Source organism: Peromyscus maniculatus, chromosome 4 (assembly GCF_049852395.1).
Source record: "Peromyscus maniculatus bairdii isolate BWxNUB_F1_BW_parent chromosome 4, HU_Pman_BW_mat_3.1, whole genome shotgun sequence".
Classification (NCBI taxonomy): domain Eukaryota; kingdom Metazoa; phylum Chordata; class Mammalia; order Rodentia; family Cricetidae; genus Peromyscus; species Peromyscus maniculatus.
Window position 1 is genome coordinate 39567760 of NC_134855.1, and position 22714 is coordinate 39590473.

At 38.7% G+C, this 22714-nt stretch overlaps 1 long non-coding RNA gene across 1 annotated transcript in view; it reads right to left on the reverse strand.

Annotated features, from left to right (window-relative positions):
• Positions 1-22182, reverse strand: part of LOC121829046 (uncharacterized) — a 51621-nt gene extending 29439 nt beyond the window's left edge. The window contains exon 1 of the long non-coding RNA XR_006071824.2: positions 22086-22182. This is a non-coding gene — a long non-coding RNA (uncharacterized LOC121829046). The remainder of the gene's footprint in view (positions 1-22085) is intronic.
• Between the last annotated feature and the right edge of the window lie 532 nt (positions 22183-22714).

Consider the following 22714-nt stretch of genomic DNA (forward strand, 5'->3'; position numbering starts at 1 on the left):
GAAGGCATCAGAGACTCTGGAGCTGCAGTTACAGGGAGTGAGCTTCCAGGTGTGGGTTCTGGAGACAAATCCCAGGCCTCTGAAAAAGCAGCATGCACTCTTAACTGTTGAGCCATGTTGCCAGCCCCTGTTCTTACTTTTAAGAGAAACTCCAGTCAGGTTTACCTCGAAGGAAGACAAGGATTTTCTCATATAGCTTAACTCAAGAATGGATTAGGTTGGTTAAATACAGGAAGCATATACTGGTTCCCAGGTAATTGTTTTATCATCTAGACTAGGATGGTAAGAAACTGGGCTAAATCCAAATGTGCTGCTAAAAGCTTCAACTGCACAGACTACGGTGAAGATCGTTCACTTAAGTTGAAAATACAGAATAAGGGAGATGATGAGGAAGCTGAAATGGTAAAGGTACTGTCAACACAGTCATAATGTAAGACATGGCAAAAATACCAGCCTAGTTTAAGAAAAAGCTTAACTGAATGCTTATTATAAATATATTGTTTATTAAATATACATATTTTATGGGGACCAACTTTTTAAATTTTATTACTTTTCTTTACATTGTATTAATATGGGATGGAATTATCTGGTAAGGGTGATTAGATTACATGAGGCATTATTGGATTTGTGTGTGTGCCTGTTTGTCTGTGTGTCTGTGTCTGTGTCTGTGTGTTTGTGTGTGTGTGTATGTGTGTTCAAACTAAGGCCTCACACATGCTAGGCTCTACTACTGAGTGGAATTTCCAGCCTTTTTTTTTTTTTTTTTTTTGATAAGGTCCTTCACTGAAGCTTAGACTGGCCTGAAGTTCAATAGGTAGCCCACACTGGCTTCAAACTTGATAAGCGGCCAAGGCCTTGACCTTGAACTTCTGATCCCCCTGCTCTCATAACCCAAGTGTTGGGCATCCATCTCCAGTCCTAGCTCATGAGACACTACATATCCAAAAGTTAGTCCTTCATGGGGCAAAATGATTTTTCTGATGAATTACAGTTAACTGAAAGTATTTGTTAAGTACATGTTCCAGGAAATTATTGGGTTGAAAGGAAAAAAAATCATCTTTGTTTATATTCGAAGTGATTTGTTACAACAAACAACATTTCGTTTCCAAGTAGGAAAAGTAACAATTTAAAAGGCACTCTACACCTATAGCCACTATTTCATCAAAACTCAAGAAAGGTTTCCTGGGTTGTTGTGTTTTTTGTTTTTTGTTTTTTGTGGTGCTTTGTGCCATCTTACTAAAAACCAAACATCTTAAAAGTCTGTAGAATACTCATATATTTCTACAACTGGCACATAGTTGTTCAGTTTCTGACACTGCTGACTCGAACATAAATACTTCTTTTTTTCCCCTGAGTTAAACAGGAATTCTTCTTGCATCAGCATCATTGTGGATGAAGAGCAGGACATGAGTCAGGGAGTACTCAGGTGAGCTTTGGGTTGAAGCCTAGTTTTGCCAACTTTCAGTTTTGAGGGTCCCTGCAAACTCTCTGGGCCACAACCTTGTGTATTATAAAGAACACACGATGTCGACTGTGTGAAACCATACACGGCACTGCATGGCTGTAGTCGGTGTTGGCTTAGCTTTAGTTCCTTCATCCTTTGGCCCCTCCACCAGCTCAAATAAAAAAAGGCTAGTTAAAAAAAAATCACCACTGGGCTGGGCGGTGGTGGTGCACACCTTTAATCCCAGCACTCAGAAGGCAGAGCCAGGTATGGGATGTCTGTGAGTTTGAGGCCAGCCTGGTCTACAGAGTGAGATCCAAAACTACTATATAGAGAAACTCTGTCTTCAAAAACTGAAAAAAAAAAAAAATCACCACTGGAGGCAAATATCTTAGACGGGATGTGATTAGACAACGGAGGATTTAAGATGTTTCGAGCAAGATCGAAAAGGAGAATGACAGATATAAAATGACAAAGAGAAAGCAAGGAGGCATCCCAGCTGGGAGCACCACACTGGAATTCACATGCAATATTGATGTAGAAGTCAAGGTAGAGAGAAAGAAAAAAGTAACATGAGAATGGCATTAAGGTTATGTAAGAAATCATCTCTAAAAAATGTATTTTATATGATAGACAATAGAAAACCACAGAATTTTCCTGGGGAAAAAAGGACTCCCCAGGAAAGCTAGTTTCCTACCTTATTTTGTCATCAAACTGACTCTGTAAATGCAGTACATGAATCTTTCCAAGGAAGAAAATAAAAGTTACAGGCTTATTTTCTTCGTGTCTGTACATGACCAGAGAGCCTGAAGGAAAATCTAAAGTTTTTTTTTCTAGACACATGGTTCAGTATGTGTCCACAGTGTTTTCCTTCACTCCACTCATTCCTTCTAATTAAAATTTCGATATAAAAGGATACCCATCTACAAATTCATTAGTCATTTTACCTGAATATGGACCTAGACATAGAAAAATAACAAAACAGAAAACCTTATTTTTGTATAAGATTTTTGTAACTTGAAGACTTCCTGTTAGCAGCGGGTGTTTCTTATCTTGCTGAATTCCCTTAAGCTTGCCCACACATCTTAACAAAGTCATCATTAAACTGTCTTCTAATGGCATCTTTTGAATATGTGTGTTTCCTGCTAGGATTCCAATTGATACAAGGCCCCTAGTCAGAGTTCTAGAAATTTTTTAAAAAAGGAAGCTGTCCTAAACAAATGACAATAGGTATGGTATTTATACAAAATTACAGGTTATATATTTTACTTTCCACAACTTTGATTTGAAATTCCTGTGTTTAAAATGAAAATAAATTTATTTAAAGCTTTTCTTTTTCTTTCTTTTTCGAGACAGGGTTTTGCTGTGTAGCTTTGCGCCTTTCCTGGAACTCACTCTGTAGCCCAGGCTAGCCTCGAACTCACAGAGATCCGCCTGGCTCTGCCTCCCGAGTGCTGGGATTAAAGGCGTTCGCCACCACTGCTTGGCTACCTTTTATTTTCTTGAAACAAGATTTCCCCATGTTGATCAAGATGGTCTCAAACTTCTGCACTCAAGTGATCCTCTTACTTCAACTCCCTCAGAGCTGGGGCTCTAGTCCTGTTTATAGCTGTTTTTATTATAGTTTCTTATAAAACTATTAATGCTGATGACATGCTGTTAAAATGAAAACAAACCCTCCCTTTGCCTCTCTCCTCACCTCTAATGTAAAACCATAAACATTTCTAATTAAAAATTAGATTGACTACAAAGCTGTGCTTGAAGGAAAAGATGGAGAAAATCTTGAGATGCTAGAAGAAAAGAGGGAATTCAATGAATTCAGGAGAATGCCATTCGACAAAGGAGCACATGCGAGTGATACAGTCACAGCCAAAAAGGGCAGCCACCTCAGGAGATAAAGCAGTTGAGGAACAGAATGTCTCTTGGGGCAGACAGAGGAAATTAATCCTTCAAAGAACTCATTTTGAATGTTATTCAGGAAGCAGAGACAGGTCAATCCTTATGTTGGAAGCTAGCCTGGTCTATAGAGTGAGTTCTAGGACAGCCAGAACTACACAGAGAAATCCTGACTCAAAAACAAAATAAAATTCATGCAAATATGCATGTTTCGTTTTGAGTTGTATGTTAACACTATTTTTAAATATTTTAGTTAGAATGATAAACAACGTAATTACTCTCATTAAGCATTAATAACCTAATTACGTTTTAAAACATAAAATAAAAAAGGTTAGCAGTAAGAAAAAGTGATCTTTCCTTCATTAAGTTTGTTTTTGTAGTCTCAGAATTACTACTTTCTAACTTTTTCAGTGAACTGCTGGCTTTTATAGTAAGAGTTATCATTGATCTGCAATGGATTTTTGTCATTTCTGTGAGCAAACATTAACTTCTCTACAGAAACGAGCACATGCATGTTCACCCAACTCTTAGGCCATCTATATATGACACTAATATTTTAAAATGTTAAGTGTTGTGGAATATTTGCACATTGTGTGAAGATGTGTTGCTGTGATTGATTCAATAAAAAGCTGAATGGCCAAGTGCTAGGCAGGAGAGATATGTGGGACTTCCAGGTAGAGAGAGGAAGAGATGGAGGAATCTAGGTGCTTGAGTTATAACAGTGAGACACCAAGGAGACATGGAGGGAGTCCTACATACAGAATGAAAGAAAAGTAAAAAGTCACATGATAAAGCATAGACTAATAGAAACAGGTTAATTTAAGTTATAAGAGCTAGTGGGACAAGCCTAAGCTAAGGCTGAGCTTTCATAATTAATAAGAAGTCTCCATGTTACTTTTGGGAGCTGGCTGGCAGGACAGAGAAAGACTTGTTACAGTTAAGTTTACTGCTTTGTTTATTAAATTCACAACAATTATATTTGAAAACACAAATAGAGGAAAACTAATGTAAAGATTAGAAAAGATTTATCAAAGAAGTAGTAGCAACTGTACTCTCATTTTTAGACCCAATTAATATCACCTAACAGACACTTTTGTTTAAAATACCTCGTTAAAGGCTAAGAATGCTTTTGGAGTTTTGCTAGAGCACTGTTTTTGGACACTTAGCACATTGTTTTTTAACCTTCATGCTAATAAGTTATAATCGGACTTTCCTTTGTGGGACTGCCAGCCAACAAATAATGACACGGAGACTTATTATTAATTATGAAAGCTTAGCTTTAGTTCAGGCTTTTTCCCAACTAGCTCTTATAACTTAAATTAACATGTTTTTATTAATCTACATTCTGCCATGTGGTGACCTCTCCTCTGTACTGTATGTCTGACTTCTTCAGTGTCTTACTGGAGTCTCTCATCTCAAGTTCCTCCCTCTGTCCAGAAGTCCTGCCTGTTCTCTTCTGCCCAGAGATTGGCCATTTAGCTGGTTATTAAACCAATCACAGTGACACATCTTCACACAGTGTAAACAATTATTCCACACAATAAGTAGATCGAGGTTGTCTTATAAAAGTTCTGAAGCTTTATAGAAGCCCCGCCCAGTGAACCATTAATGGTTTTTCTTCTTCAGCTAGGGACTAAATTTCAGTTTGAAGATTTTGTAAAATTAGGTGGTGGTGCACACCTTTAATCCCAGCACTCGGGAGGCAGAGGCAGGCAAATCTCTGTGAGTTTCAGGCCAGCCTGGGCTACAGAGTGAGTTCCAGGACAGGCTCCAAAGCTACACAGAGAAACCCTGTCTTGAAAAACCAAAAAAAAAAAAAAAGGTATTTATCTACATAGGCCAGCGTCATGCTAAATGCTTCCTACATGACTTCATTTAGTCACATATACCTATGTTGTTAGTTTTATTATTTCAATTTCAGACATAAGACAACACTTTTTTTTCCCTTTGTGATGGTATGAATGAGAATGATCCCCATAGGTTCATATATCTGAATGCTTGGTCCCCAGCTGGTGGAACTGTTTAGGAAGGATTAGTAGGTGTGGCCTTGTTGGAGGAGGTATGTCACTGGGGGTGAACTCTGAGGTTTCAAAAGCCTCCCAACATTTCCAGTGTGCCCTCTCTGCTTTGTGCTTGCAGATGAGGAGCTCTCAGCTCAGCCTGCCACCATGCTTTTGCTTGGCCATCATGGACTCTAACTTTCTGAAACCAGAAGCCCAATTAAATGTTTTCTTCTATAAGTTACCTTGGTCATGGTATTTTGTACCCCAAATAGAGAAGTGACTAAGACATGCCCCAAAGGTGAGAGACAGATTGGGATTGGTTTCAGGAACTGTCCAGTACCAAAGTGTGGTGATAATCTAATTGTACTGAATTATTATTTTGATTGTATGTTAATAAATAAAGTTGTCTGGGAGTCAGAGCTATTAGAGCCATAGCAAGAGTGTGGCGGTGGTGGCACACGCCTTTAATCCCATAAGATCTCTGTGTGTTCAGGGATACAGCCAGCATTGGAGACATATGCCTTTAAGACCTAGGGGGCTGTACATTCAGACAGTGACGAGGCAGTCATGTGTTTGGGTTTACAACCAATGAGAAGGCAGAACAACATACTTTAAAAATACGAACCGACAGGAGGTAGGTCTTTTTTCGCGAAGCTGGGACAGCAGGAGGAAGGGTGAGATTTTAGCTCTGAGCTCTGACTTCTCGGCTTTCTCTTTTACATTGTTTCTGTGTTTCTTATTTAATAAGACGGTTGGTTACATCTACATCTGGCGCCCAACGTGACAAGAATCCATTAAAAACCGCTTGGCTTGACGGCAGGTCTGCTTTCCCGCAAGGGCGGCAGGCGGTGGCAGGCGGCGGAGGAAGCGGCAGGAAGCGGCCGGCGTCTTAGTCCGAGCTGCCGGCGTCCTAGTCCGAGCTGCCAGCTTCCTAGTCTGAGCTGCCGGCTTCCTAGTCCGGGTAGCAACTTCTAGCCCGGGCCTAGGTCTGTGAGCAGCTTGCCTAAAGCCGGTGCTACAAACAACTCAGACCTGCCCTGCCGAACAGGGCCCTGCCTGTAAAGCCAACGCACGTGGTCAGAGCTTAAGGAAGCCAGACCCAAGCCTTGACTCGGCACAAGAGGGAACACGTGGCTGCATTTAAGCTTTAGCCGGCTACGCTTTCTTGTGCGTTCTCTCTTTCCTCTCTCTTTCTCTCTCTCTCTCTCTCTCTCTCTCTCTCTGGATTTACACCTGGGACACTAGGTGGCTGCTTTGAAAATCCCCTCGGATTTCTACTGTTCTACGCAGATTTGGTAAGTCATAATATATCAGATATTTTAAAGGAAACTATCTAAAAGAGAATTTTTTTCCACATTAAAAAACAAATGGGTTTTATGTGTACATTGGAAGAAAATTGGTTTTTGTTCGAAATTTTAGGCAGTCTGGCAATGGAACAACTATATAATATTAGTATTGGTGGAATTATGCACCTCATCACTATAATAATCCACATTTTAATATTTAAAAAGATAGTCAATTTAAGTGCCAGGATAACAGCGTTAGAAGAACTTGTTAAACCTGTAAAAATTCAGACAGAAGAAATTAACAGTGAAGTTGTTTCAAGTCGGGATCATAAGGTTGCAGAAAGAAAGCCTGTTTTCACACAGTCACCCTTAATTTATCCTGTAACAGTACAGCAGATGCCTGATCAAATGGCTACACAAAATACTTGGGCTCCAATTGAAATGTTGGATTTAAAAAGGTTTAAGGAGGCAATAGTATCTTATGGCATGCATTCCCCATATGTAAAGCAAATGTTAAACACTTGGTCAACATATAATAGGATAGTACCACAGGACTGGCGGGACCTCGCACAAGGTGTTCTGGAACCCAGCCAGAGACTTCAATTTCTGACTTGGTTTAAGGAGGAGGCTAAAAACATAGAAAAACAATGGAGGGATAAAGGAGTACAAGTTTGCCAGGATCAGCTTATGGGCGAAGGCCAATATGCTTCAGCACAAGCACAATGTTTATATGATGTCCAAACCCTAATTTTATGTCGAACGGCAGCCTTGAATGCATGGGACAGAGTTGAGGAACCAGGAAAAAAATCTGAGTCATTTACAAAGGTGAAGCAAGGCCCAAAAGAGTCTTTTACAGATTTTTTACAAAGACTGGCTTCAGCAGTAAAGAGAACGGTCTCGGATTCAGAAGCTGGTAAGGCAATAATTGAATCTTTGGCCTTTGAGAATGCGAATGCAGCATGCAAAAGAATAATCAGGCCATTAAGGGCAAGATCTGCACCTATGGAAGATTGGATTAGAGAAACAATTAATGTTGAAGCTGATGAGCATGATGATACATGGGTAGGAGAAGTAATTTCAAAAGGTTTGAGGAGTGTTAGATGTTTTGGATGTGGAAAGCAAGGACATTTGAAAAGGGACTGTAGACAGGTCATTTCCAGAAACAATGTTTCTTCAAGGAACAATGGCAACAGAATGCCCCTTCCTTCTGGAGTATGCAGAAGGTGTGGTAAGGGAAAACACTGGACCAACGAATGTAGATCAACAAAGGACAGACAGGGTAATCCTTTGCCTCAGTCTTCGGGAAACTCCCAGAGGGGCCTCAGGCAGGCCCCCAGTGCAAATCCAGTTCAAACCTTTCCGGCAGCCATAGAGGAAATGCCTGCTCTGGAGAGCGATTAAATAACCAAATGCCTATTGGAATAAATCATGCTGGTCAGAATGATGAAACAGAGAGAATAGAAAATTCAGGAGAAAACATAAAGAAAATTTTTTGGCAAACCTCTATTAATGAACAAAGACCAAAATTAACGATAAAAATAAATGGTGTTTTGTTGTCTGGTCTGGTAGACACAGGTGCGGACGTTACCATAATTGCACCAGAATTTTGGCATCCAACTTGGCCTCTTCAGGAGGTAAATGTTCAACTGTTAGGAATTGGGACATTATCTCAGGTGAAACAGAGTGCAAGATGGCTCGAATGTATAGGTCCAGAAGGACAGAGAGGAAAATTAAAACCATATGTGGCTAACATAACTATGAACCTGTGGGGTCGAGACTTGTTGCAACAATGGAATACTCAGATTAACATCCCTCCAATCTCAGAAACAAATCATAAATTAGCACATGTTACTGAGAGAAATATTAGAAGATATTGTTCTAATGAGTGGTCACCAGCCATCCATATTATACAAGAACAGGGCACAATAACTGATGATCTTCCAAAGACACCAACAGCTCTACCTTTAAAATGGTTAACAGACAAGCCTGTATGGGTCCAGCAATGGCCTTTAACAACAGAGAAACTCCAGGCTTTAGAAGAGCTGGTAGAAGAACAGTTAAATGCTCAGCATATTGAAGAATCAACCAGCCCTTGGAATTCTCCTGTATTTGTTATTAAAAAGAAATCTGGTAAATGGAGAATGGTAACAGACCTTAGGGCAATTAACAAAGTAATTCAGCCAATGGGTTCTCTACAATCTGGGATGCCTTTGCCTACTCTGTTACCAAAAGGATGGCCTCTCATAGTTATTGATTTAAAAGACTGTTTCTTTTCAATACCCTTAAAAGAAAAAGACAGAGAAAGATTTGCTTTTACAGTGCCTACTTATAATAATTCTCAACCGGTTAAAAGATTTCAATGGAGGGTCCTCCCACAGGGAATGTTGAATAGCCCAACTCTGTGCCAATATTTTGTACAACAGCCATTGGAAGTGATACGTAAAAAATTTCCTAAATCTATAATTTATCATTATATGGACGATATTTTACTAGCTGACTCAAATGCAGATACTTTAGAAATAATGTTTGAAGAAGTAAAGAAAATTTTGCCTCGCTGGGGATTACAAATTGCTCCTGAAAAGATACAAAGAGGAGATTCAATTAATTATTTAGGATATAAAATAGAGCTACAAAAAATTAGACCCCAAAAGGTGCAAATTCGGAGAGATAGACTACAGACTCTTAATGACTTTCAAAGATTATTTGGAGATATTTCTCATCTACGAACTATTGTTGGGGTAAAAAATGATGAACTGACTAATTTGTTCAAAACCTTAGAAGGTGACAAGGACTTAAATAGTCCAAGAGAATTATCACCTGAAGCTGAGAAAGAATTAGCCTTGGTAGAAAAGAAAGTGCATGAAGGACACGTGAATCGTATTGATCCAAAGCTGGATTGCATTTTGGTTATCTTACCTTCTAGGCGTTCTCCTACTGGAATATTAATGCAGAGGGAAGATATTATATTGGAATGGATATTTTTACCAAATAAACCAAATAAAAAATTAAAAACTTATGTGGAAAAAATCTCTGACTTGATTTACAAAGGAAAAATGAGACTTCGTCAATTAGCAGGCATAGACCCAGCAGAAATTGTCGTACCATTAACTAAGGAGGACATTGAAAAATTATGGACAGAAAGTGAACCTTGGCAAAGAGCTTGCAGTAATTTTTTGGGAGAAATTAACAGCAAATATCCCAAAAGCAATAGAATTGATCTTATAAAGAGAGCTGATTGGATCTTGCCTCGAATTGTACAGCAAAAACCCATATCTGGAGTTCGTACATTTTATACAGATGCCAACAAAGAAGGAAAGGCAGGTTACAAATCAGAAAATTTAAGTAAAGTGGTTCAAAGTCCGTATAATTCAGTTCAAAAATCAGAATTGTATGCTATTCTGTTGGTATTAATGGATTTTTCAGAACCTCTCAACATAGTAACTGACTCTCAGTATGCTGAAAGAGTGGTGTTACATATTGAGACTGCAGAATTTATCCCTGATGCTTCAGAATTAACTTCACTATTTATTCAATTACAAGATACAATCAGGAAAAGGAATCATCCTTTATATATAACTCACATTCGATCCCATACTGGTCTGCCAGGCCCTCTAGCACAAGGCAATGATGAGATTGATAAATTATTGATAGGAAATGTGCTGGAGGCCTCAGAATTTCATAAAAAACATCACGTCAATAGTAAAGGTTTAAAAAAGGATTTTTCCATAACCTGGCAACAAGCCAAAGAAATAGTAAAGAAATGTCCTACTTGTTCCTTCTACAATCAAACGCCATTACCAGCAGGATGTAACCCAAAGGGTACTCAGAGAAATGAAATCTGGCAGATGGACGTGTTTCACTTTGCAGAATTTGGAAAATTGAAATATGTACACCACACTATCGATACTTATTCAGGATTTCAATGGGCAACTGCTTTGAGTTCTGAAAAAGCTGATTCTGTAATCACTCATTTGCTAGAAGTTATGGCCATCATAGGTATACCTGCACAAATCAAAACTGACAATGCTCCATCATATGTCTCTGTTAAAATGAAACAGTTTTTTGCTTATTACAATATAAAGCATATTACAGGCATACCACATAATCCTACAGGTCAAGCAGTTATAGAAAGATCAAACAGAACTCTAAAGGATATGCTAAATAAACAGAAATGGGTAACAAAAACCCCCAGAAATAGACTGCATAATGCTCTTCTAACTTTGAATTTTCTGAATGCCAATGAGAAAGGAACAACAGCTGCAGAGAGACATTGGATAATAGAAAAAACTACAGAATTAAATCAGCCTATATACTTTAAGGATGTGCTGACCTCAGAATGGAAACCAGGGTATGTATTACATTGGGGACGTGGTTTTGCTTTTGTTTCTACAGGAGAAGATAAGCTGTGGGTACCATCAAAATTGATAAAGGTTCGATTTGAACAAGAGAGACCTCTTAATTAGAGGAGGTGATAGTTCATCAACCAGCATGAACATCCAATTTAAACTAACTTGTATCAATAAAACATGCCTTTTCATTTCATCAGATAATAACTTGCCAAAAAGGAACATCCCCAAAATTAGTCTTGGGGAAAGGTTTTTGTTTTTGTCTTTTAGGAGAATGAAGGTTAAGGAATCTGAAGAACACTGGACAAATGAGACAACTGAAGAAAAGGGACAAATCATCTATCCCAAGAAACAGAGTGAAACGGTGTATGGGTATATATTATCTAAAAAAAAATTTTATGTCTTCCTAAATGTTTGTTTCTGCTTTTCTCTAAAGATTTAACACTATTGGTCTTCTAACAGTCCCAGTTCAATTAAAATTTAAAGCTGACTTTGGAGTTGGAGAATGGCTCTCTCCTTCTTTAAAATCAAGCATGTTGTTAAAAGGTAAATGCAAACTCCCTGTATCATGCCAGAATAAGAGCCATCTTCTGCTATGGTACAGGACAAAAGCAAAATTAATTAAGGGACTATTCTATTACTAATCTCAACTCTTTGATTCTATTCTGATTCTTTAAACTTTTCTCAAAGTATAAATTTTATATCAAAATTTACAAGATTAATATATATATATACATTTTAAACTTTGTTAAGATATGAATGGTCACATAGAGTACTAACTAATTCTAGAAAAAAGGCTAGCTGCATATATATGTTTTTGTGTTCGAGTCTCTTATCAGTTTTCTGCAGGAAATCACGGCCTGGCCTAACATCAACTGAAGTCTCCAGAAAGAAGATGGGGCCCCACAACAACAACAATTCCACGTGGACAATAATAATATCATTAAGCTGACAAACATCATCCACAGATCAGCTTTGAACTACAAGGTGCTCAGAGCAAATTTGAGATGACTAGCTGAGATGATCCAGTCTCAAAGACTACTTGAATAAGGACTTGAGATAAACCCTCAACTTTGGCATTATACACAGACTGGATAATGAAGGATATAGTTACCTCTCCTAGAATTTGACAATTAACCTAAAATTTTTCTTTCAGGATAAAGAAAACTTCGCCCATACCCAGCAGGAAGCAATTTTAAGAATACGACGCCCACATTCCCAAAGAGGTGGTGTGGGGCGGGTGGTTTTTTGGTCTTTTTAATGGGTTTTGGGTCTGGGATAATTTTCAGTATTTAGGGGGGTTGGTTACAAGTTATTGTCAAGGGTTAGGAAAAAGGCTAAGCAAAGGAGATTAGATTTAAAGTTCTTGTTTAAAAAAAAAAAGAGAAAGAAAGAAAAGAAAAAGACAATTACTAGTTTTAAATACTTTACATTGGATTGAATTGTTTTATATTGTACACAAATTTGAAACTGATATTGTTAGAAAATGCTATATGTATATTTCTAATTGTATTTATTCCATCCATTTAACAATGTAATGCAAATTTCTGATCCTTGAATGTTATTATTATCAACTATTAGGATATAAAGAAATGAAAGCTAGTAGTTAGACATTATCATAGAACTTGTAGTCATATTAGATATGTTTTAAAAATTGAGCAGAGATGTTTTAGACAGGTCATCTTCAAACCCTTCAGAGATCTACAGAATATGGCATTTAAAATGTTTTAATAACTTAGAAAATTTTTCTTTTTTGAGACATGTCGGCTCCTGGCAGTACCAATCTACTTTAGAGAAAATATGGGCATTGAAGAAACTGCATATGGAGTCAACTTTCATTCTGGCAAAAGTTAGCCACTGGACAACAAAGTATCCTCGAATCAACAGGAAAAAATGGACAGACAGATCACGAAACAAGGGACTACTGATTCTTGCCAAAACAAGTGTGGTTATGGCTTTATCAAAAGGCATCTTCTGAGGCCAGGACAATATGGCCCCATCCCTGAAGTGGCCTTCGCATCCGGAAAAGGTACGGTGCCCTTTTCTTCGAAGGCAGCTTAACAGGCAGAGGGCCGATGGATTCTGTTGTACAATGGAACAGCAGCTGAAAGCTCATGCCTCTCAAAAGTAGACTGGCATTTAATAGAGGGATGTGGAGAAGAAGGGGATGCTGAGATGAAGCCATATATACACAGCCAAGAAGAATGGACAGCTGAATTAAAAAACTGTCAACAATTTCCAGAATTTAAAATCCTGAATCATGACAGGACACTAGTGGAATTCAGGTGTTTCTGGTACGTGGACTGCTCTCACCCAATGTGAGGTTGAACTGTTGACCTTGTGTACATCCTACTTCACAAATGAGTCTGTCAGATACACTAAGCCTATAGGCTGAAGATGATGCCCCAACACTGCGGAGAAACCTCAGATGACTGCCCAGGCAGCTGGCTGTTTCTGTCAACTCACAAAATTTTTTGGAAGTTGCTTGCATGCACTTCCTGTTTTTATTTTTGTTAGCTACTATTATTCCCTTCTTGGGTCTCTGAGGGAGTTGAAGATTAGTTAGTTATGGTTGAAGATTAGTTAGTTATAGTTGAAAATTAATTAGGATAGAAAGTGCATTAGATACATCTTGGATTTACCAAAATAGGATAGATAATGGAATTATTTTCTCTGATTTGTCAAATACCTGTTTAGGTATTTATTACTTGTATATATTGTATATAGTTATTGTACTTTTGTATATAGTTTTTCTTTTGTTAGTTATAACCTTTTGCTTTCTTTTTCTTTTTATTAAAATAGAAAAGGGGAAATGTGGTGATAATCTAATTGTACTGAATTATTATTTTGATTGTATGTTAATAAATAAAGTTGTCTGGGAGTCAGAGCTATTAGAGCCATAGCAAGAGTGTGGCGGTGGTGGCACACGCCTTTAATCCCATAAGATCTCTGTGTGTTCAGGGATACAGCCAGCATTGGAGACATATGCCTTTAAGACCTAGGGGGCTGTACATTCAGACAGTGACGAGGCAGTCATGTGTTTGGGTTTACAACCAATGAGAAGGCAGAACAACATACTTTAAAAATACGAACCGACAGGAGGTAGGTCTTTTTTCGCGAAGCTGGGACAGCAGGAGGAAGGGTGAGATTTTAGCTCTGAGCTCTGACTTCTCGGCTTTCTCTTTTACATTGTTTCTGTGTTTCTTATTTAATAAGACGGTTGGTTACATCTACACCAAAGTCCTAGTCATTGTTTTATGAAGTTTGAAGTCAGGTAGTATAAATGTACTTTTACGGTTGACTAAGTTATTCTAAGTCCTTTGTGTTTCCATTGGATCCAGCTTGCGGGGAACTGGTATCCTAGCACTGAGGCTGGCTCAGCTTCTTGGAAACTAATCCATGCAAATCTTTTTTCTGAGCTTATTAAGCAGGGCAGACTTGTGTTTAATCTAGTGCTAATTATTCCTCACTCTTGAAGCATATACACTCGTTGGTGTTCTACCTGATGCTACCCATATGAGTTTTAACCCAAGCTTATGTAGGGGTGTCCTTCCCTCCCCGAAGCCTTTCACAGGTTTCTTCCTCTTAGCCACACCCTTGCACTGTTGATCGTTTATCTGAATAGTGGACGGATCTCTCTGCGCATCCTAAAGTATCTTCTGTGAAGCTCTCTTCTTCCTGTGCAAAAATGCCCTGTATAACTCTACCCTGCAACCTTGTCTACCCCAGGTTCCTACCTGTCTCTTCAACTCAGGTAGAACTCTGATTTCCTCCTCCTCATGCTGAAGCAGGGAAACTATTTCTAGACAGTAAGCTGGGACAATACAAGTATTGGTGGATATTCGATCACACTGTGAAAACCAAGTTAGCATTTGCGTTCATTTAAGCAAAATCAACCTCGGGTCGGGAGGCTGAGTTAGTAACTAGTTGATAGAAAGTAATCACAGAGCATCAGAGGGCATCTGGAAGAGATAGAGGGACACACTGGAAGTAGTAGGGAGAGATTTTGAGTGGCACGGCTTTTTTCGTTTTGGTGGAGCAAAAGGATATGTTTTTCTGGGTGATGCCAGCAAGGAGAGAAGGTTAGCTAATTATTACTCAACTTCTCTGAGCTCGCAAGTTTTCACCCCAGCTTTTAAATCTTGGGTCTTATTTATAAATAGAATGATAGAGATTTAGTTAAAGCTACCTTTAGCAGCAGCGACACCAGAGTCGATACCTGCGGGAACAGAACTCCCGACAGCCTGTGGCCTGAGCAGCCGGGCCATTTCAAGAGAATCAGGCCAGTAACTGTGGAGTCCCAGTTGCTGGCTGAAATAGCAGTAGATTAAGGTGGAGCCACTGTGCCGAAGATAAAGAAACAAGCAAGGAACAGTAGGACTCTGGCAATTTGTTTCCCACTTCCCGGGGACCTTTGTTGTTTGATTGTTGTCCAGTGTCTTGACTTCTTATTTTATTCCTTCCTATTAGAGATGGCAATTTATTTTGCAATTAGCCACTAAAATGCAAATGGAAATGATGTGTGTAAGGCCTAGATTACTCTTTAATACATCATCTGGGCTGGGTGGTGGTGGAGCACACCTTTAATCCCAGAGGCAGGCGGATCTCTGTGAGTTCGAGGCCAGCCTGGTCTACAAAGCAAGTTCCAGGAAAGGCGCAAAGCTACACAGAGAAACCCTGTCTCGAAAAAACAAACAAACAAAAAAATACATCATCTGTCTCCCCTTTTCACATTCTATAGTGTTAGAAGATGAAAGAATTATGTCACCTTGATCCTTACCACCTTGAACTATTTCAGACTTTCATATGTGAAAGGTGGAAATGTTAGTCTTTGTTTAAGCCATTACCATTTTGGTCTTTGCTAACACAAAGTCTAATAAAGCAACTAATGTGTAAATCAGTTCAGCCAAGCAAGTAACTTGCTCAAATTCACAGGAATTGGCAGTGATGGAGTCCATTTATGAAATCTGATTTGCCCACACTCAAAATCATTGTTTAGTATTTCCTAAATTTTGGTTATGTATGGACCACTACCACATTTTCTTTTTAACATTTTTAACTCCCTGTATCATTGCTTACTTTAAAGTTTTTAAAGTAAAAAACTAAAAAAGCACTGCCTTTGATAATGGCCATGAAATCATAGGTCTGATATGTTATTTACATATTTTTCTAATATATACATAAATAAATATACTCAGTATACATTTGATATATCTACTAAAATACATATTATTATGTATTAGTAATATGTAATAGTATATTAATATTATCTTAGTTAGGGTTTCTATTGCTGTGAAGAGACACTATGACCATGGCAGCTCTTATAAAGGACAACATTTAATTGGGGCCGGCTTACAGTTTCAGAAGTTGAGCTCATTATCATCATGATGGGAAGCATGGAAGAGCAAACGCAGACATGGTGCTGGAGAAGAAGCTGAGAGTTCTGCCTCTTGATCCACAGGCAGCAGGAAGAGAAATTGAGCCACTAGGCCTGGTTTGAGCTTCTGAGACTTCAAAACCCGCCTTCCAAGGACATATTTCCTCCAATAAGGCCACACCTACCCCAACAAGACCACACCTCCTAATGGGCCTCGGGGGCCATTTTCATTCAAGCCACCACAAATATATATAATACTATAACATACATTACGATCTACCAGTTTTACTTGTAGGTATATTCATGAGATCTTTTGGTGAGATACAACAGAGGATGCTTAGAATATTCAGAAAAGCTCATAGTAGCAAGTAATAGAAAAGTACTCAAATATCCATCAACTGAAAAATATAATGATTGAGCCATAAAGCAATGAAAATTCCTGACAACAGAAACTTGCATGTGCATGATAACTAAGACCCTGTTCCCCAGAGAAACGTTCCATAGAGCCCTATAGGATGAGAGGAGACAGGAAGAGAGGATGGTAGGGGAAGAAGACCCATCAATTCCTTTTTGGAAAAGGCAGAGGAAATAAAGGCCCAGAGAATGTTTGCTTTAATAATTACCTCATGCCAGGTGCCCAATACTGCACCATATAGGTTAAGTGATATTTTCTGTGCCACTCATAATGTCTTTTTCATTAAAAACCTTTTTATAAACTGAAAAATTGTTTTGTAATATAATCACTACTTTAAAAAATGATCTTTAGACTATCCTGGGTTCCTCCATGTAAGGCAAGTGAATATGAATCATTTTAGTTACTCTGTCCATCCTGCTTGTTTTCTAGAACACAAGAAATAAAGTTCTAGAGGCTCTTGCAAGCAGAAATATTCTTACCCACTAGTAATTTGAATATATACTGTAGATTCAGAATTGTACTCTATAGAATGTCTTTTTTTCTTAGAAGATGTTAAGACAATTCTTCATTGAATTATTTGCTCAAACAGTTGAAGGAAACTAAAAAAAATTACTTTGAAAGATTAAATTTAATTGACATCAAGAATACTTATACCACATCATCAAAAAATTATGGCAATATCAGTAAGTGCCTTTTAAATTAAATGACAAATTGGAAGTGTTTAACAACATATGGTTGCTTTTCCTTGACATATATGATTAAGAATATATCTTTTTATCAAAATGTAAAATACCATCTGGCAAAAGTAACAATTATTCTATTGGCTTTATACATTAAATTAATTCACTGTACTTTAAAATGTAAATATTTTCCTATTTTTTTCTTTTCCTTGTGCTGGATCTATATTTATTTATAATACAAACTGCATAACTCAAAAAACTATAATTAGGTATAACAATTAAAACCAATTTTGAATTTTGAACAGAAAGTATTCCTTAAATTATTCCCAAGCATTTCTTAAAAATTAAATGGCAACAGTCCCTTTTTAAACATTCATAATTGTGAAGCTGGGTTAATGAAAATTTACTATTGTAACTTATTAGGCACACCATCAGACCTTGTATTTGATAGCAGGTGGCTGTCAAGCTCTTTAGAAACAGGAAGGGCTTTTATTATAAAGGCAATGTGTGGGTGCATTTTAAGGCTTTGAATGTGCATGTAGTGATGGGAATAGCTCAGCCTTGCATTCATCCAATAAACAGGCCGAGTTCAGAGAACAGCAAATGGGCAGAAAAGTTCCTCTCCGACAAAACACAGAGTGCACTACACACTTAGCGATGTGAACTTTCGGCAATTTACAAGTTTTAAGAAGCATATTAAATATAATTCTTTATATGACAGTGTTCTTAAAACCACATTGGGCCTAACCTAAAAGATGTATGTGTTAACCTTAGTGTGTAATATTCCTATCAGATATGTAGCAATATAGGTTTTGTTGTTTACTTTTAAAGAATTTATTATCTCAAGAGGAATTTTTTCTTGGTCTTAAGTGTTCTCAGTCTTTTCAAGTCTTCTTTGCAGTAGGATATGCTGTGGATATCTGTATGCTATGAATTTGGTGCTCTTATTGGTTAATAAATAAAGTGCTGATTGGCCAGTAGCCAGGCAGGAAGTATAGGTGGGACAAAGAGAGAAGAGAATTCCCGGAAGAGGAAGGCTGGGTCAGGAGATGCTGCCAGACGCCGCTGCTGCCATAAGAAGTAAGATGTAAAGCCACAAGCCACGTGGCAACTTATAGATTAATAGAAATGGGTTAATTTAAGATATAAGAACTAGATAGCAAGAAGCCTGCCACGGCCATACAGTTTATAAGTAATGTAAGTCTCTGTGTGTTTACTTGGGGGACGCTAGTGAGAGAGATTTGTCCTGAATGCCAGCAGGTCAGGACACAGGAATACTTAAGCTACAAGGACAGAGTAGTTGGATAAATATATTTAGCGTTTGATGTTAATTTTAGTAGCTACTGTGGTCGGGGTATCTTTTCTGCTTTTAAAAAACTTTAGATGCAATGTAGATAAGTAAATCAAGGCTCATCAATAGGGTTATGCATTAGGATTATCCAAGTTGGTATTGACTGATCACTCCCCACTCCGATATGCAGGATGCAGTATGAGGGTAGAAATGCAGTATGAGGGCAGAAATGAGAGGAAGAACAAGAGATAAGAAGAGTTATGAGTTTGAAGATCCTAAGAGCATAAAAAAAGGATTTAAATTTCAATGTACAGTCCGATGAATCTTGACAAACCACTATGACAATAAATACATAGAACACTAATAACAACTCAAAAAAATTCTATTATGCTCTTACCCAGTGAATTCTTCCTTAATTCACTGTGTACCCCAAGGCAACTAATTTTCTGTCAATATAATAGAAGTGTACATGTATGCGTGCATGTGTGTGTTTTTTTTTTTTTATGGTTTTTAGAGACAGGGTTTCTCTGTGTAGCTTTGGAGCCTATCCTAGAACTCTCATTTGTAAACCAGGCTGGCCTCAAACTCACAGAAATTGGCTTGCCTCTGCCTCCTAAGTGCTGGGATTAAAGGCATGCGCCACCATGCCCAGCGTGCATGTGTGGTTTGTTTTAGAGTTTAAAGTGATGTTTTATAGTATGTACTCCTCACTACAATGTTTTAGAAATTTATCCATCTTGTTGCATATAATTTTCTTTTCACTAGCCTTGAACTCATGATTCTTTTGTCTCGGCCTCCTGAGTATTAGGATTATAGGTACGCTTGCTATCCTGGCAAAGTAATTATCTTTTAAGTTAATTTTTTAATACTAACACAAGCCAAAAGTAATCAATATACTTGCAATCTCAGTGCTCAGGAGCTGAAGCAGGAAGATTCTAAGCTTGAGGCCAGTCTGAACTATACAGCAAGTTAAAGGCCAGCCTAGACTACATGGTGAGACCCTTTCTAATTAAGAAAAAGAAAGATATAAAATAAGAGCTAAAAAAATTGTTGTGCCTTTTAAATTACTGTTTGCTTAACACATTTTCCATCCTTTTTGTCTTTCAATATAAAATTTATCTCTGATAGATGGAATATATTTGGAAATCTTTTTTTGTGTTTTATCTATCATCTATCTATCTATCTATCTATCTATCTATCTATCTATCTATCTATCTATCTATCTATTTATTTGAGATAGGGTTTCTCTATGTAGCTTTAGAGCCTGTCCTGGAACTCGCTCTGTAGGCCAGGCCAGCCTTGAACTCACAGAGATCCACCTACCTCTACCTCCCAAGTGCAGGGCTTAAAGGTGCTCGACACTGGTGCTCTGCTATAGGGCTTCCTTCCTAATTTTTAATAAACCCTTAATACACACATTTTTGCCAACAGACAAGAAACTTTAAAGAGAGTTATTAATATTTTTAAAGTTTTAAGGTCTTTTTTTAATGTGTATAAGTGTTTCAACTACATACATGTCTGTGCCCCACATGTATGCCTAGTGCCCAAGGAGACTAGAAGAGAACATCAGATGATTGGGGGCAATCATATGGGTGCTGGGTCCTTTGAAAAGGCAGCCAGTGCTCTTAATCACTGAGCCATTAAAGAGAACATTCTTTAAATATCCCATTATGATTTTTTGTTGTTGTTGTTTTTCGAGACAGGGTTTCTCTGTGTAGCTTTGTGCCTTTCCTGGATCTCCTCTGTAGACCAGGCTGGCCTTGAACTCACAGAGATCCGCCTGGCTCTGCCTCCCAAGTGCTGGGATTAAAGGCATGCGCCACTACTGCCCGGCTTCCATTATGATTTATGCAACAAATCCAGTGACTATCTATTGAAAAATTCTCCTGGCTTGGGTGCTACTTAAAAGGATGATGATGATGAAGACAAACATGGACCTATTTGTAGTGGGTAGCTGTTTGAACTGCCCCTAGTGAGGTAGAAGGTAGCTGTTACACCAGCCTATGACCTTGGGGTACATGCCCCTGGGGCGTAGCCACTGGGGGACCCTTAAGACCTGGGATGCATGTTCTCTCTCTGTCTCTGTCTCTGTCTCTGTCTCTGTCTCTGTCTCTCTCTCTCTCTCTCTCTCTCTCTCTCTCTCTCTCTCTCTCTCTCTCTCTCCACTACCTTGTGGTTTTGGATGCTGGTACGGACCAGGGTAGAGAACTGAGTTGGACCATGCCTCACCCTTCCAAGATCCTGCAACAAATTCCTTTATTCTGTCTTGTGAGTTAACCACCAAATAAATTCCTTTGATCGTTAAGCAGGCTCCATGGATTGTTAGTGATATAATCCCATTACCTATTCTCATGAAGTTTCCCAGTACAAAGAAGACAAGCATCCATCAAACAGCAGAAACCATGGGTGTGGGACTTGGGAAGAGCACAGTAGGAAGAACCGTCCTGCTGAACTTTTCAGACCTGAGATTAGCTAAGTGAAAAGTTAGTGGGGTGGGGAGTGGGGGTGGGGGGTGGGGGGAGGAAACAGCGGAGTGCTCTAGTTAGAGGGAAGAGAATATACCAAAGCTCTAAAGCTGTCATGGGAGTGAACAAAGGAAGAGCACTAGCGAAGAGAAGGCAATAACGTAACCAGGGAGAGGGCAGATCCAAAGGGACTTGTAAGCCTAAAAGTATAGATTCCATCCCCAGCCTCCCAAGGCCAGCTGCTTGTTTCATTACAGTCTTTGTTTGTTTCTGTATTCCTTCATTGCTGTTAGCTTTAGTATTATTCCCCTGCTTCTGCTTTTCCCTCTCCACTTTTGAAAAAATATCTTATGCTATAGCCCTGGCTGGTCTAGAACTTGGTATGTAGACTAGGTTGACCACAAAATCATGGCAGTCCTCCAGTCTCCATCTCCATCCACAGTGCTGGGATTACAGGATTACAGTGATGTTTAATCTTTATTGTGAGCTTGGCTATATTTAAAAATCACTATGGAAACACACCTCTGGAAACATGCGTGTGTGTGTGTGTGTGTGTGTGTGTGTGTGTGTGTGTGTCTCCAGAGAAGTTTAACTGGGCAGGGAAGGCCCAACCTAAATGTAGATGGCATCATTCTATGAGCTGTGATCTGAGACTAAATAAAAAGGAGAAAATGAGCTGAACACCTACATTTCTCTCTCTCTCTCTGTGTGTCTCTCTCTCTCTTTGTCTCTCTCTCTGTCTCTCTCTTCTTCCTCATTGTTAATGGAATTGTGGGAAAGTTATGACAGTGGGTGTCTTAGTTAGGGTTTCTATTGCTGTGAAGAAACACTATGACCATAGCAACTCTTACAAAGGAAAACACTTAATTGGGGCTGACTTACAGTTTCAGTAGTTTAGTCCATTATCATCATAGGGAGACATGGCAGCATGCAGACAGACATGGTGCTGGAGAAGGAGCTGAGAGTTCTACATCTTGATCTGCAGGCAACAGGAAGTGAAATGTGACACTGGGCATAGCTTGAGCCTAGGAGACCTCAAAGCCCACCCTCACCGTGACACACTTCCTCCAACAAAGCCACACCTACTCCAACAAGGCCACACCTCCTAATAGTGTCACTCCCTATGAACTTATGGGGGCCAATTACATTCAAATTACCACAGTGGGCGTGACCAAAACAAACCCTTTCTCCCATATGTTGATTCTTGTCAGGTATTTATTTACAGCAATGATAAAAGTAATAATACATCCACCATACCTTGCCTTAAGTATACATTAATTTAACAATCTTGTCCTTTGATTATAAATACACACACATATATTTGAGAATTTTTTTAAATTTTATTTATTAATTTATTGTGTGTGTTTATACGTGTGTCTGTGCGCGCGCGCGCCTCAGGAATCTTCTTATACTCACCCTGCTTGGAGCAGCAGTTGCAGGGGGGCGTAAGGAATGTCTGATGGGTTGGTAGGCAAGTGCTGAGGTCTCCAGTTCTCATGGTCACTGAGCAA